Source organism: Pelodiscus sinensis, chromosome 3 (assembly GCF_049634645.1).
Source record: "Pelodiscus sinensis isolate JC-2024 chromosome 3, ASM4963464v1, whole genome shotgun sequence".
Lineage (NCBI taxonomy): Eukaryota > Metazoa > Chordata > Testudines > Trionychidae > Pelodiscus > Pelodiscus sinensis.
The window spans coordinates 110235963-110253792 of record NC_134713.1 but is presented as its reverse complement, the minus strand read 5'-3'; the positions used below and the strand labels follow the sequence as shown (position 1 = coordinate 110253792).

Genomic DNA, 17830 nt, shown 5'->3' with positions numbered 1-17830 from the left:
TTGCCAAGGCCTCATTCCAGACCTCAGTTTGACAGCTGGCTCCCCAAGGACTAAGCAGCCTGGAGCTCCTCTAATATATAAGGCTGCCTGCACTGCTGCTAAATCAACACATCTTCCTTTCAATTAAGTTCACCAGTTTGACATCCCAGCGTGATACCTCTCTCCAGGGCAGACTGCAGAGAGAGACAGTACACTCTGGTGTACTCTGCGGAACTCAGCAGTATTATGATGTGTTAATCTCCATGGTTGCCAGCAACAACAGAGGTAGCTTAGAAACCCTACCCATTGCGGAATAGTGGAATATCATCTAAGAGGGATGAGCATTACAATAAATCTGAAATTGGTGTTTGATAATTGTGCTATATTGTGGCAGAATACAGTACAATCCACCAACCATTGTTAAGTATATATACTCTTCTATACAAAAGCAGCCAACATATGGCAAGTACATTTGCCATTCTGTACTGTATTAGGTATTCATACTGTTCCTGAGAAATACAGTAATGTCCTTTAGCTAACTGTCATCTGAAGAAGTGGGTTTTACCCACGAAAGCACATGATACCATCTACATGTTTTGTTAGTATTTAATGTGCTGCTAGACTATTCGTTGTTTTTTGAGTTTTTCCACTTACAAACTAACTCAGCTACCCCTCTGAAGTGTTTATATTATGTTCAGTCATACAGTTTTTGTGACACCACATGTTGTACAGTGGGGCAATGAACAACACACTTCCAAAGAGAACCAGAATACATTTTCACTGCAAGCTGACAGCAGACAGACATGGATTCATCTTTACTCCATTGAAGCTGAACACCATACAAAATTCAGAAGGAAAGAGGTTTCTTCCTCCATATAGAGAAGTGTTTAATGCTAGTGGAAAGTAAGTATCAGATAGCATTTGAGATTGAAACTTTCCCTTTATTCACAGAACTTGTATAATATGCTTAGAAACAGGACCCTAAGTGGTTGCACTAATATATTGTGTTGTATCCTTGTTCTATGGCCACCTCTGTGAGTGAAAGTTAATCACTTGGTTCAATCTATCATCACCACTGGCCTTTGCCTGAATCTTCTTGAGGGTATCAGTGTCAGCTGTGAACATGTTTTTTGTGACTGTTGATTGTAAACTGGCTTAGTCCATTGACTTATTCCACGTAGGCCCTCAAACCACTGTCTGACAATAGCTGTTTCATATCACTACTATCCCGGAACACATTGGTGACACTGAGTTAAAAGCTCAAACATTCACTGTTGAGTCTTAGGGAAAATGTTCTTTCCTGGGTGATTGTTCTGATAGCCATTGGGTAGAATTAAGTACAGTAAAAATTCATGCTAGCATCACATGAGGGCCTGTTCTAAAATCAACCTATTAGGTAGGTGACAATATAGTTGCCTGGGAAGAGAGTGGAGAAATATTTTTGTTTCTATCGCTAGACTGTTTTTCAACATGATGGTTGCTGACGACTCTCTTGCACTGTGTTGTTCCTGCTGAATATCATATTGAAATGATGCTTAATGCTAACAGAGCAGCAGGAGGAAAACATAGTACTGACATTATAATTAGAGATGGTCCTGAGCTACAGTGTTTGAATCTAAGGGTATGTCTAGACTACATGCCCCTGTCGCCAGAGGCATGTAGATTAGGCTACCAGGCATAGTAAAATGAAGCGGCGATTTAAATAATCGCCGCTTCATTTAAATTTACATGGCTGCCGCGCTGAGCCGACAAACAGCTGATTAGCTGTTTGTCGGCTCAGTGCGATAGTCTGGATGCGCGGGTGTCGACATCAAAGGAATTTGTCGACCACCCAGGTATGCCTCCTGGAATGAGGTTTACCTGGGTGGTCGACAAATACCTTTGATGTCGCCACCTGCGCGTCCAGACTATCGCGCTGAGCCGACAAACAGCTGATCAGCTGTTTGTCGGCTCAGCGCGGCAGCCATGTAAATTTAAATGAAGCGGCGATTATTTAAATCGCCGCTTCATTTTACTATGTCTGGCAGCCTAATGGACATGCCTCTGGCGACAGAGGCATGTAGTCTAGATGTACCCTAAGTTTAGGGTTCAGATCTGATCTGATATGTACCCAGGTCTAATGATAACAGCCATGGTTAATGCCATAGACACATGGAGAGCAGAATGTAACGCACTAGTCCACTACCAATGTTTACCCTTGTTTATGTATCCAAAGATTGCACTGGCCCTTTTTGCTACAGAATCACATGGCGGGGGAAGGGAGGCTGATATTGGGTTGTTTGTTCGCTATGACCCCAATTCTATTTCAGAGTCACTGTTTCTCCCCATCCTGACGTAGGACCTGAATTTCTTGTAGCTAGATGTATAACTTTGAATTTGGCTTCTTTAAAACACATTTTGTTTGAGTGGGCCTAGCTTATCAAGCATTCTCAATCATGCTGTATCACTGGCCTGTTCTCACTGTTATTTACCACTTCACCAATCTTCATGTCATCTGCAAATCTTATCAACACTGATTTTTATATTTACTTCAAGATCACCGATGAAAATATTGACTAGTATTGGGCCTACAGTCCCTGCAAAACTCCCCCATTCAATAATTAATCCCAATTGACAACTACTTTTTTACATTATCCATGAGTTATCATTATCCTTGAGTATTCAGACCCCCTACTAGCTATTAGTTCAAACCATCTTAACTCTCAAAAGTTGTACTATTTTAATGTGAATAATATTTTAGATGAAAATTCGGGCTCTCTTCCTCAGCCGGTCCTTCCTGTGCTTCTGTATCCCTATTGAGCTAATTAGCTCACCCAGCCCACCAGCCTGATCAGTTAATTACTTTTAATTATCCCAATCATCTTTTTCCAGGGAACAAATGAGTGTCAAAGTGATCAGAATGCAGGCTTAGCTGTTTATTCCCTGCACTCTCTCATTGTGTCCACACAATAACTAGTAAATAGCTATAGTGGACATAGTACTTAGTGTGAAAATTTGTTCAGGTTCTTTGGTAACAATGTAGGAATAATGAATGCATTGGAAGAATAAAGATCAGTTCACAAATGACTAGCTAACAAAAAGAGGGGCTATGTCAGTAATGAATATATTTGAGATTGAACAGTTCAACTAGCTCTCTCCAACAGATGTGTAGTAGCCATGGAAATTACAAAGTACAGTGTGGTCATAACTTAAATTAAACATTGTTAATATTACAACACAGAGCTGTTTTAATAGAGTCTTACTGAAGTGGACTTTTAAAAAAGATAGTCCTAAAACATTATCTAGAAAATACCAATTAGTATACTCTAAAGACTCTTCTTTGGTAACTTCCATCAGCATCAAAATAGATGCTTAAATGAATAAATGCATTAGTTATGCATCAGATCATGCCATCAATTTTGTTAAGTATCCAAATGTTGGAACAACTGATATGATCAGAGTCTTTTCCAATGTGAATCAGAAGTAAAGCTTGTAGATTCTTAACTGAACAAGAACGAATGTGCCTTTTGAATTATTTTTTCAACACCAATGTGACTTAGGAGCCTTAGAGTAATCGGTACATACTATATAAATAATATAAGCAGAAAGGACAATCCATTTAAAAAAAAACCAGGTTAATGACAAAATTCACCATCTCCTTGCATCGTATGTAGTCATTTACACCACTGCAAAATGAGTGCATAACATTACCCAGTTAGGATTATTGTGTTTTGCAGTAACTTTGCAAAGCAATGGTGAATCAGACTTCACGTCTAGAATAAAAACAGACCTTGCAGTTCTTCCAAGAGCCTGTTTCAGCTGACATTTTCCATTCAAACAGTCAGTTTGGTCTCTGGGTTGGAGATTAGTCATGTCACGATTCCAGAGGAGTTAAAGAAATCAACACATTCCAGAAGTGATTCATTGAAAGAGGTTTCAATGTCATTTGCATATGTTTTAACCCCAAGCAGCAACAATCATCTCAGGATTTGCCTTTGTCTTTGTAATATGTAATTGTAGTTTATTTTTCCAGCTATCCAAACTGTACATAATTAAAGTCATATCGAGCAAACGTTGAATGGTATGAAAAGTTTTGGCATATGTGTACAATTTATTATCTGTAGAATTTGGCATCCTTGGCAGCATTTAAGAAAAAAAAAACTGGCCTGATTTTGTGCATACGTAATGCTCTTTGAAGCATTTTGTTTTTCCATACAAACTATGACTTTTGGTGACACATTTAACCATTTCCTTCTCTATAATTGTCCCCTCTTGCATTACGATTTACATGGAGAGAAAACAAAACCTGAAAACATGTTCTGGCAACAAGAGGGCTTTTCAAAAAGCTCAATCAGGGTGAAGAATTTACTATAATTCATTGGCATGCTAGCCTAGATACATGCACACACAACCAGCAGTATGTAGACTAACTTCATACAGGTTTGACCTCCCTGTTTTGGCACCTTTGGGACCTGACCAGTCCCAAACAGGAGAATTTTCCAGACCAGAGGAGGACCCCTGCCACCTGCCCCTGGCCTGCTACCCTTCCCTGCTTCTGCCCTGGCCAGCCACCCTGCCTATGGACTGTTTGAGCTACCAGCCCTGGCCAGGCTGCTGCCGGCCATGGCTCCAACTGGGTTGCCAGACACTGGCTGTGACCCTGGCTGGGGTCTTCAGCCCCACCATCACTGGCTCTAGCCTGGGCTGAGCTGCTGGACACCTGCCACTAGGCTTCTGGCCCTGGGGCTCTCTGCTCCAGGAATATCCAGGTCCTGCCAGAATTTGCTAGCCAGAGAATCACAGTTTGGGGAGGTGCAACCTGTAGTCAATAAGTGGCAAAGCCCGTTCTCAAAGTGCTCCCAAATAACTGGGCTTTGTTCTAGGGAGATCTGTGACACCTTGTCCCTTTGTGGGGGTGGCTGGGGACTCCAGATAATTATGGCTCCATTGGCAGTACTCCTACCCCTGCCTGATCACAACTGCCCTTTCCAATATGTACACAGGAAACTTCTCAGAGCTGGCTCTGTAGCTCACAAAGTCTTCACTGCTAAAAGACTTCACCACTTTTACATCAGGTTGGCGATCTTGATGGCTTTTTCAGTGTAGCCCGCCGAAGAGTTCACACTCTTGAGACCTGATCATGACCTTATTTGTATTGATTTTACACTGATATAACTCCACTGACAGGGTCCACTGGCTCAGTCAGAAGTTGAAAAAGGTCTGGGTTCTTCTAGTCATCCCACTTTTGGCCACTCCCGAAGAAAAATCACTATGCTAAGTAATTAATGGTTTGGAGAGAAGGCATTTTAGAGAGAGGGGAAACCATCCTAAATTAAAACAATATGCTCTTGTACAACCCTTAATAATGTGGATAGGGTTGCCAGGTATCCATTTTTGAACTGGACAGTCCAGTATTTGAGCTTTCTGATTGGGAAACAAATTGAGAAAATATAAATGAGAAAATTTAAATGCCCAGTATTTTCTAAAGAAGATGTAATATAGATTGTGATGTAATGTCAAGTGTGTCCGGTATTTTTGTTGAAACCATCTGACAATAAAGTTTGAAATTTAGTTTGAATTTAAAGCTATCTCTTGAATTTTTAACTATTCAAATATTTGTTAACAAATAATTTCAGAAAATAAATCTGAATCTTCTAAGTCTTTGGAAAGACAGAAATGAGAGAAAAAAAAGTGACAACAAATACATGGAATGTCTAAAAAGCCTTGACTAACACAATGTTGGATTAACAATTTTTGTTTTTTACATATTCCACATAGCGTATCCTAATGTATTTATGAATGATATACTGGTGAAAAAAAAGTTCTACTATAATGTATTTTAAAATAGACCTTTGTCAGGACTCAATGAACTGAGCAAGTGGTAATATTGGAAAAGAGCTCCCTCTAGTGCTCAGAAATCACAACTTCACATCATGGTGATAATTTTCTGGCTGACTGGTGTGGTATCTGTGAGCTAGAACAATCAGCTGCAGGAGATACAGGCTAAAAGAATTCAGAAAGTCTACAGCTAATCTATAAAAGAGAACCAATACAGAACCCTACTGATTCCACTCCCCCCCTCCAGCCTACACACCTTAATTCTCTCACAACAATCACAGAAATTAATCACCAAATAAAAATATGAAAAAATATAGAGAAACCAAGCAAGTCCTAAGTAAATTTGTTGCTGAAAGTACTACAGATATTGACAGTGGGAGGAGAATGTGCCGTAGAAGCATGAGCCAAGAGAGAGTTGTCATGTTTCTTTAAAGGGAAAGAATAAGATTTAGCTATGTGTATAGCTTTTGCAAAGTAGGAAAGCTCTCTTTGAGAAATATTTTTCATCCAGGGCTCCCAAAGAGTGCAATACTTTATTCAGTCTTGACTAAACCCAAACTGATATATTGAATATATATGTTTGCGTGGCCACTCTTTATCTTTGTCTTCATCAGGACAACTCATTAATGCTCCCTAAGAGACTGCATAGCTGTAATTCTCAGCCGCAATCACGAGAGCTTTTACAAGCTGCATTACTCCATTGACTCGTTACAAGACCTTTAGCAAGGCATAGCTGCACCCTTCTTTGGGGTATCTTGCTTGCCCTGTGGTGCTAAGTAGGATTGTTACCCTACATGCAGGAATTGTGACAGCAAGAACAGCCGCTTGAGTAGGGGTGACAATTAGGAAGGGAAGACCTATTGCACCTTTCCATCTCTCCCCACATAGACAGGATAAGTATAAGTGATCTTGTACAGTCTTCTGGGAAGTGCAGATAAAAGGTGCTATTTAATGTCCAAGTATTATCCTTTTGAACCAAAGGAGGTTACCCTCCAAAAACTATATGAACCTGAAAAACTTAGATTTCGAGTCTGAGGGTGACATTTCAAAAATAATGTTCTGATGCAAAATGTAAACGGTGTTTAATAAGCCATGTATTAATCAGAGCACAGCTGGATTGGAAAGACTCACAATTATTACAAGTACAGAGAATGGTGAATTTGGCAGTATTGGGATTGCAAACGGAAAGGAAACTACATTTGATTTTAAGCATATTGCTAAATGTCCCAATTATTACATGAAATATCTGAAACCTAAAAGGGAAGTAAAACTTTTATTGCAAGACTCTACTCAGCATAAATCCAAAGTTCTCCTCAAATTTCACAGTTCAGCAGCTGTCAAAGCAAGGTTTTATTCAAGGGCTGAAATAATTTCTTTGCTTTGCTCCTGGAGCTCAAACCTCAACTATTCCTCCTCAGACTCCCCTGGAAGATGAAGATAGATGGGTACTAAGGACTAACCTGAGTATATAGTAAAGATCAAAGATTACCACACACACAGGGCTGGGCTTTCAACCTCAGACTGACACTACTATGTTTGATTGCCCTCCAAGGAATTTATACAGAGTTACCAGAAAATGGTGGCAAGGGTTCTGCTTATAAGACTTTCAGGATCAGCAATATTCATGATAGTTGTAATGGAACACAACTGTATATTCATGTCTACTCCCTTGCCTCTTCTGACTCAAAGCATAGTTTTTCCCTTACCTATGCACAAATTGAATCAGATTATGAGTGGGAGGAAAGATCAATATAGAGTCAACCTATGCAAACTTGGTATTTTGGCTCTGATCCCTCTGCAAGGCCCTTTTCCAAAGACTGAAAGGCAATAACCCTCTCTAGGTGTTATGATTCCTTGTGCAGTTCAAGTAGGTTCTGTTCTTCAACTGGGCCTCTATTGTTTTCTACTGGTCTCTGTTAGTTTTTACTGGAAGATCAATAAACCTAAATCATCAGTAGCCAAATAGATCTCCTATTCGGCTACAAAACCTACTCTACCATCTGGAACCAATAGGAACCAGCTGAGAATTTTCAACTGAATTTTCCCTTAGGGATTCACGAAATGCAAGAAACACAATAACATGTCAAGAAAAGGTATTGTACACCACCCTGTATTTCCACACAGTTGATCCATGGTATTTCTGGGTTAAATTGTTGTCTGGACTCTTAGACCATTTGTTAGTACAACCACCATATTCGGTACAGTACTAGCCAGGCACTGAAGTGAAGTTCATCCTTTTATTCTGTTCAGGTTATTATACTGCCCTCATCACCATAGCATCTCATTAGTGTGTTAAGCAATGTGACTGATACCTATTACTTGGGGTTCATTCTTTCTCTCATCCTTCTTACCACTGTGCCTGTGGATAGAGAAATGCCATCACTTCTAGAACTCAAAAGTTGGAACGATTTAAAATGAATAGCAAAACAGCCCTTTTAATTGACCATAATAAATTGCAGTGTTTAGTAAATGACAATTAATATTCTGACATGATAGTGGGCCAATGTAAAGGTAATGATTAATTCCTTGCTATAAGGCTCACAGTAGAAGACTTTGTGAAATTGCCTAAGAAATTATCCTGAGGTATGAATAAGTCTTTGCTCTGATATTCATTAATTTAACAGCTGAGTAAATATAGCTCTGTCCTTGCTAAAAGAAAGTAAGAAATGAGTTAAGTGCACTGCAGATTAAGGAAACAGAACATCACAACTTCAAGTGACATCAAACTTGAAATGTAGCAAGTTTTTCATTTAAAAAAAATGAATTAAATCTAGATTCAGCAGCGACACCTGCCCCTTGCAAGAGTTCCAGGATCTTCCGCAAGTTCCTCTCGGCTCTCAGCATTAAGAGCATCCCTTTACATATTCTCAAATCATTTCCCTGAGCTGAAGCAAAGTTGGATATTATGCCTGCTCATGGGCCACCCTGGTATGCAGAAGGTGTATCAGCTGGTCTTATTAAATGCCCATTCTGCCATATGACCTCAGGCATGCTTAACCAGTGAGGTCCACAACCTGGAAGTCATCTATGCACCCAGTACAACACTGTGCCTGCAGATCCACTCTGGAGGCTGCCTGCTCCAGCTGGAATGAGACTGGTTTCATGCCTTGAATATTTTATTAAACAAAATGTATCTTATAGAACTGAGTAATTGAACTATCTAAAAAAATGGACATCTTTCCAGTCCAGTCTGATTTTAGTTTTATTTCCCAGGCATAGGGTTTTTTCTTGGTTGATTTTACTGGATGATGTAGGTGATGTAGAACATATGTTTCTTATTTCAAGGGAAATTGTTGTCATTGAAATGATACACAGTAGATGTAATTAAAACCTTTATCATGGTGCCATTTCAAATAATATTATTATGGTATTTGCATTTCTATGCCTGCTACATCTCTCACCTACTTACTATAAATATAAAAGACTTACAAGTAAGTAATAATTGAGAAAATGTTAATGGTGGCCAATATAAAAGGTTCTTATAGTAAATTAATAGATTTTTGAACCAGATGGGAACATTATAATAATCTAGTCTGATTTCTGAAGTAAGGCATACCGTAGAATTTCACTGAATCCTGCATCAACTTCTGACTGAGTTAGATCGTATCTTTAAATAGGCCTCTAATCTTCATTTTAAAGATTTCAGATGATAGAAAATCCATTACATGCCTAGATAAGTTGTGCCAGTGGTTAATTACCCTGACTATTCAAAATTTGTATCATATTTCTGGTTTGAATTTGTCCAGCTTCACTGGGTCTTATTGTGATGGTTGCCCTATAGCTTCCCTAAAATGCTTAGAGGATCATCTAACATTAAATCGGTTGTAGACGGTCATGAACTAATCATTGCAGCCCTTCTCTCTTAGAAGCTATCTCAGCAGATCATTGGTTTACCATTATGAAGAATGTATATCTGACAGTCAGCAAGAACAAGTCAATTACAGTCATTAAAAGTTAGTACTGAGTCTGCTGAAATTACTATTTCCCATGGACTTGAAGCTAACAATGCTATGTTGTTGTTCTTGTCACTGTTAGATGTAGAAGGATTAATTTGTGCTTTGTTGACTGCTGATGCTAATAAATTACAATAAAAATGTTAATAGAAATAGAAAATATTGCTTTTTTGGCCATAAACAACCCTCCTTAAAAAATGGATATATAGTAATTGGTAGATCTTCGAGTTACTATGCTTCTCTGCAGTTTTCTGACTTTGTCAGCTCATTCTTTAAATGTGTGCCTGGGTTAGTGCAAGGTGGCCTTTCTTTTTTTTCAAGTTAAATAGACACTTTGGGAAATTCTTCACAGAGGGCAGAATTACTCTAATCACTTCTACTACTGGCTTTTTGGACCCTTCCCACAAAAACCATCATGTCCATCTCTCAGGCCTTGTTTCAGTTGTGCTTTTACTTCTCAACTGGTATGGGAAATTGGAGTAACGCGATCTTGAGAATTAACTGATGATGTAGAGGTAGTGTTAATATTCTCTTTATGTTGTACTCAGGCACATGAGGGCTGGAGTCACTGCATATACACATCCAGGGAATGCCCAGAACTCCTTATGCAAATTCCAACACTCCATTCTTCTTTCATCCATTCTGGAGCTTGAAAGTGCTTTCTCCTTTCGCATTCACCAGCCATGACTTGTTAAAAGTGATCATGGTCACTCCAACCTCATGTTTAGGAGGAGGTTGGTTTGAATGTGCCAAAAAGGAAAAGGTCTGATAAATGTACAGTAATTGGCCTGGAGCTGCCAAATACTGAAGAATGAAAATTATAGTCCCCAGATGTTATAGTTGCCACACAGTAAATGTAAAGAATACCTAATTACAACGGTAGCTAAACACTGCATCACATTACCCAGGTGAGTGTTGGAATCTCTGTCTTTGGAGGATTAAGAACAGTTAGACAAATACCTCCTGCTAGAGATGGTCTTGGTCCTACTTCAGTGTAGGGAACTGGACCAGATGACCTACCAAGATCACTTCCCGACCTACATTTCTATGATTCTGGGGCTAGTAGAACCTGATATTATGTGGGAGGCGGGGAAGACAGATGCAGCAGGGTGGGGGTAAACTCCATGGAAAGGATCCCTTTATTTAAAAGAAAAAGTACAATGGTGAGAAAGTATAGTGTGAAGAAAACCTCCTGGAAAAGGGGATTTTTACATAAATTCTGTTTTGTGTTATTTTGTTCATCTGTTGTTTTTGATATTTTTGAGCACAGCAGTAGTTGTCCTGGATGCTACCTCAGCCCCTGATTTATTGTGGGATAGTCGAGAAATCACATAGGTCTAACAGACAGGTAGTGATACCTACTTCATGGGGATTTTGTGTGACATTATTTAATGTTTGTAAAGCAATTTAAGATTCTTGGATGAAAGTCGCAATAGTAATTTTTAAATGTGAAACTATGTACAGATCCTTGGTAATTTATTTCTTATAACCTTTGGATTCCTTCTTTGTGTGCCAAGCAGCACATTAACAACAACTGAGCCACTACATTATGGATCAACTGTTGAGGTTTTCCCCTCATATTAATTACATGGATTGGCAATGCTGCTTGCTCAAATATATATATTTCAAAAGAAAGTCAATTTTAAGCCTGAGCAATCTGAAGTGTGATATGTAATTGTGGAAATAAGTGGTATTTTTGAAGCTTTGGAGACAGGTAGTAGGAACAAAACTGCATCCAAACATTTGGAAACACCATCATATTTTTACCATCAAAACCCCTGCTGTGACCCAAAATGTTCACTCTTTCTATGAGAACAAAAAGTCTGATACTCAAACAACAATGGATAGAAAAGCTGTCATGTACCTACTATTTCATGTCTAAGATAAAATTATGCCAAAACTGATGTTCTCCTTATTTTGGGAGGCACTATTGTCTGCTAAGGAATCTACTTACAATCATCTTATTTAATGTGAACTTCATACTGGAATTCAGTCTGCAAAGTTAGTGTTTTGCTGGCTAATTACACAAATCCACATTAAGTATTTGTTCTAATTGTGCAAATATTGAATTAATTCAACTTATCAAAGTCAGCTAATGCTGTGTATGAAGCTATCTGTAGCATGCATCAAAATGTAGAAAGTCATCAGAGAACAATTACTTTTGAAACTGATTGAAGAGAGGAAGGCCGTGGAGCCCTTTAAATATTCATGCCCATTGACAGAGAGGTTCTTGTGCAGATGCTGAGGCAAAGGGCGAGGACACATCTGAAAAGGGGATTCATCCAGGGAACAAAAAGCTCCACCCTCTGCCCTTATTAGAGTGCCATGGGATTTTCTTGTTTTTTAAAATCGTTCCTTCAACAGATGGGGCCACAGTTAGGCACCTTCTTTTCAAAAACTGACTTCTAAGAGAACACCCGGGCATATGGCACAGCGTGCAACTGCACAGACAAAAGAGGTCTGTCAGCTTTTCTGAGGTGGGCACTACTTCTTCCGCATTTCTGGTTTGACACTTGAATACAAATTGTGTCATAGTCACTTTGGACAACAGCCCTACGAATTTGATGGCTTCAGTTGTTCACACATTTAGGCCTCTTCTTGGTGTGAAAGTAAGTTAAATTTCTTACTGGTACTGTCATATTGCAACCCCATGCAGGGAATTGCAGTAGAGGATTGCGATATGATAGTACCTATGATTTAAATCTGGGATAGAGTGCAGGAGGCTTAGGGTGGGGGATAGTAGTGTTGGGGGGGGGGGGAAGCTCAGGACAGAGGGCTGGAGGATGTTGGGGTTTGGTGTAGAAGTCAGGGCACATGGCTTGTGGGGAGCTTGGAGCATGGCCACTGTGCTGCCCGACCGCCAAATCCCTGGGACTGGAGCCTGAGTGTGCTGTGGCTGTACTGCCCAGGGGCTGTGGGTGCTGGCTGCAGCCCAAAGGGACTGGAGTCTTAACCCTCACACTCCTAACTGTCCAGTGCTGGGGCCTGGGGCTACGGCAGGGGGGAGGATTGAGCTCTTGTGGGGAGGAGGGCAGAAAGGGGTGGGGGCAAAAAGGGAGGAGTGGGCCACCCATACCAAGCACTGGCACAGAACCTTATCCATGTATGGTGGCCAGCTGCATCTCTTATCAGTGCTCTGCATTAGGGAGCTTTTTATGCCACAGTTATAGCTAAGGCCCTGTCTTCCCTCAAAAGTTACACGGCCTTAACTATATCAGTGCTGTTACAGTGGTGCAACCCCCTGAGTAGTACTCATTACTATAAAAGTGTTTATAGTGGGATAGCTTATTTCTTTCAGTGAAGGGTAACCAGAGAGACCTTGGCAAAGGATCCCCTGTTCTTTGCAAACAATGTTCACCTCAGACCTGACATACTGCACCAAAGCCACATCTCATAGGATATTTATCCCTAAAATAAACATGAAAGTTTGCTACAGAAAGCTTGAAACTTGTTAAGATTCATTAGCATAGATAATATTTAAGGAATAATGTATTTATATTGAAAGTATGCTTTATGGACTCAGTAGAAATTAGTCAACAAGGGATAACGTGTCTCAGGGTATGGCCACACTTAAAACACTACAGCAGGGCAGCATGAAAGGCTGTAGCACTTCAGAGTAGACATTATTTACACTGAGGGGAGGGATTCTCCCGTTAGTGTAGGTAATCCACTTCCCCAAGAGGAAGTAGCTAGGTTGATGAATTATTCCATTGACCAAGATCTGTCTGCATGCAGTTTTAGGTCATCTTAACTATACTGCTCAGGCATATGGATTTTTCACACTCCTGATGGACATGTTAAGCTGACCTAATTTTCTAGTGTAGACCAGGCATCAGCAATGACCCATTCAAACAAGTGATATTTGTCACCTGTCCCTAGTCAGCCAGCAAAGTAATGCATGTTCCTATTGTCTGCTCTTGCTACATCCCAGAGCAATCAATGGAAAATCATCAAAGACAATGGCAAACAATAGCAACCAGTTGGAGGTGAAAAGGAACATTCTAGTAAGCATCCTGGCTATGAAGAAAGATAATATTACAGCAGAGTACAGGGAAGGACACTTTGGATCCATGTATTGTGGAAAACCGCTTAAAGAGCAAGGGGGCTTTCATGAATCTTTGGAGCCTGGTTCTTGTGAAACTGCTATTTCTACAAGAGACTGAATTTTGGGGGGAAAGCCTACTGCATTAGATAGGAAAAGTAACACTAAGTGTAGACCCAGATTCACATTTTACAATTTTGTTTTGTGTTGTAACCAGTTATTTCCATCACATTTCTTCACTTTTAGTTAAACTTTTATTTTTTTATATAAAACCTTACTTTTGTTTTATGACAAGTGGTGTGTGCTACAGAGTGGGAATTTAAGGAAAAACTGGAATACTAGGTTATGTTACACCTTTGGGTGCAGAGGATCTGGAATTTCTATGAGTAGCCAGTGTCAGGGACTGGATACCACAGGATAATGCTTCAGAAGGACATGGCCACTCGGGTGTGCCAATTGTTAACCTGCAAAGTGAAGTTAGGGTGAGTTGCAGCAAAAGTGCTTGACTGGCTGCAAGGCTGCTGGTATTAGTGAGCGGACACCCAGCTACCATATGAAAGCCTCCCTCTTGTTGGAGATAGGAGAAAGAAGGTGACTCATAGCACTGAGTGCTCCAAGAATCATCATAGCTATGCCAATATAAGGTTCTTTTATACTAGCATCACTGCCTCCACAATAAGGGCTGTACTGCTACCTGATATCGGGTTTTAAAAAAATCACATCTTTAACCCACACGGTGATATAGGCTCAAAATCTATGTGCAGAGCAGACCTAAATCTTAGCTATATAATGATCTTTCATTTCTGCATCTCCCCATTAAAGTCTCGTAAAAATGCAAATAGAAATAGAATAATCTTTTAACTGTAAAATCATTTCCCCTTACACTCAAAGGGCCACAGCTACTGTAGTGATGGGGTAAATTTAAGGACGGGGGGAGTGTATTAATTTTCACAGACTGAGTTTCTTTTTGGCTCTTTATTTCTCCTTGTAACATCACTAAAAGGGTGAATTTTACTACTAATGAAAAATGCAAAAAGACAGCAGTCATGCAATGTGAAAGTTGTGGGACCAGGCACTTGCAAATTAGAGGCTGATTCTCCCTTACAGTGCACCAAGTATAGACATTCACGTGTGAGTTCAGTAGGAATGTTAAACACTACCATTCTGATGTGAACGACTACACAAGGACAAAACAATAGTGGAGGAAGTCGAGGCAATCCTAAAGGCTTTATCTATTTTTCAAACTTTAGAAACAAATGGAGACTGGATTTTTATGCTAGTCAAATGTTTCAGTAGAAAAAAAGCTCTTCCATTTGAAGGGCGGGATTCTCTAAGGCCTTGGGCTTGTGCCATCCCTTACAGCAAAGCAAAGTGGATGTAAAATGCTACTAAACTGATTTGAAAACATTATACACACTTTGCTCTTATTTTGCTCTGGAACAAGTGATGACATAAGGTAAGATCAAGCCCAAAATGCAGAAATATTTTCCTCTCACATGCTCACTCTATCACCCTTTTTTAGAAGAGCCCCACTAACATTAACTATGGTTCTAACCATGTACAGATAATGAAAGGTTACCTGGAGCCCTTGAGCTGTCTCATTGAAAAAAAGCTCAGTCTTGCTGCTTAGGTGTACTGCATAGATAGGCCTGCGAGGAGTAGGGTCACTCTTCATAGAAACAGGTGCCAAGGCCCAGATCGTTCAAGTTGTTTAGGCATCTAATTCCCCAAACTTTAGAGAATCTAGGTCTAAATGCCTAGTGTCAGTTTATGCAACGAAGTGGTTCTTAAAATACCCATTGTTATTTGTAATATCAACATCCACAGTAAGCTTCCAAAATGTGTGACTATTGCTACTGGGCACTGAGCTAATGCACTGAGCCCAAAGAGGATATATTGGAAGTTTTTAAAGACATATTGTAAAGGTTAGAGAAAATTATCAGAAACAGAGCTTTGAACTTAGATCTTTATTATACAGCTCCATAGCTGTGGTCACCATGCAGTTACACCATAATGGGAATGATCTTGCCAAAAGGTTCTCACTAATCAAATTTCAAGAGACCACAGAATACAGCATTCCAAATAACTGGCACTTTTTAATTTTGATAGAGCAAAAATAAATAGAGGAATGACAAAATGTCCTTTTCACAGACAGTGGGACATTATACATGTTTCTTCTTTTCTATAGCTAGTTAGGAGATTAACAAGACTGACCCTAAATGGAAAGCTTTCATTTGAGGGATTATGCAAGGCAAGTGTACCCTTTCTTGAGACACACAGCACTTTTGGGGAAGTGCATTTATCAAAAATGGGTACAATATAATTTTATATTTCAATACAACTTCCATCCCTATTTCCAATCCCTTTGGACACTAAAAGGAAATGACAGGACAGGTCTAGTCAGATATTGGCCCTGGAATGATTCCTGTCTAATTTTCATGGAACTTTGACAATGTCAAGGTTAATCACAAATCTAAATATTTTCAGGATCCAACATCTCTGGAGTATAGTCACCAGTCAAGAGCTGCACAAAGACTGCACATGTAGTGTTAAGTAAAAGTGGTTGCTTCTAAAAAAAGAACCCTTTTCTTAAAATGTGCGGATAAAAACAAAACGAGTTTCATTCCCTGGAGGATCTTCTTGCAACTTGTCTTTCAATTACTTGCACTAGAATATGCTACAAATAGAGCTAGTTACAATTTACAGTCCAATATGATCTTCTGGTCCTGCAGAAGAGCCTGTCTCTCTGATGGATGCAAAATTCTTCATCTGAGTTCATCCTCAAAAAACATAAATAACATCTAGAAACTCATAGAGTTTATGGTTTTAATTTATAAAATTTAAATCTGCACCAGACAGGTAATACTGGTATATAAATTTGCCATCCCTGGGTTCTATCGGAAACAGTGTATTGGTGCACATGTAATGCTGGGTTCCTTCTAACACTTCAGAAACAAGATCCGTTGTGATGCACATTAGAACATTGAAGCACTCCTCATTTAACTCTGCAGGGCCGGGGACATGGTAAGCTGCCAGAACTTCCTCCATCATCTTGCCTGTTGACAAAAGGAACAATAACTAGTCATCACTGGTCATGGGAGTGTTTCCAATTAAAAAAAAAAACAAACCCTGAAAAAGAGAGATGATGTCACTCAATAATAACTATTTCGTAAATATCAGGAATCTGTGATGCAGTTTTCAATGTTTTTCTTATCCTTAGCATGCTAAAAAGAAGAAATGTATTCTATACTGAACACTTCCTAAAGCACTACCCAGGACAGAAACCAATAGCAAGTCTTCTTATTTTCTATTCTCCTATTTTGTTCCATAATTTATAATATTTAAAAATATTTATAAATGTTCTTTAGGTAAAGAACATCTGCTATTTTCATAGTCAATGCACTGCTAGTGAAAAAGGCTGGATTGATAATGCTGTAGTTTTTCTTAGGTCACACTTTTTATTAAGGGTACAGTTTAAATAGTTTATACAGGGTTTAATCATAAATAGATATTTTAATGAATCACTAATTGACTGTTATACATTTTGAAGAGTCCAGTAGCTCAAGAAATTTATAATTATTTCTAAAACATACTAATCACATCTGTGACATATTGACTGATTATCCCTTTATATATTTACTCTTACTATAGAATGTGACCTTTCCTTTTTGGTATAAAATTAGGAGGGGGAAATGAAAGGTCCCCCATCCTACAATGAGCTTCTGTTCTATAATGGAAGGGCAACCTATGCAAGTGATGGAGTAGAGCAGTTCCCAATCTCTACTCACTGTACCACAAGTCGAAATAAGATATGCAATCCGAGTTATGCAAATTGCCTATCTTATTTAGATGTTAATTCAAAATAGCTTATTTCAAAATCAGGTGCTGTCTACACAGCACTTATTTAAAAAATAAATCACTATTCCAAAACACCCCTTACTCCTCGTGGAATGAGGTTTACAGGGACGTCAGAATAGCGAGCCCATTATATTTTGAAATAACGGGTGTGCTCAAAAGACACGGACTAGTTATTTTGGGA

General features: G+C 39.2%; 1 protein-coding gene across 3 annotated transcripts in view; it reads right to left on the bottom strand.

Moving 5' to 3' along the window:
* The window catches only part of SCAF8 (SR-related CTD associated factor 8), a 206604-nt gene that overhangs the window by 70304 nt on the left and 118470 nt on the right, over window positions 1-17830 (bottom strand). For 2 of the 3 annotated variants that reach the window (XR_012902730.1, XM_075924487.1), the window contains one exon: window positions 15744-16847. The exons of the other annotated variant lie outside the window; for it this stretch is intronic. The gene's annotated coding sequence lies outside the window, so the exon portion shown is untranslated. Of the gene's footprint in view, window positions 1-15743; window positions 16848-17830 lie in introns of those variants that run through there. 3 annotated transcript variants of the gene reach the window in all.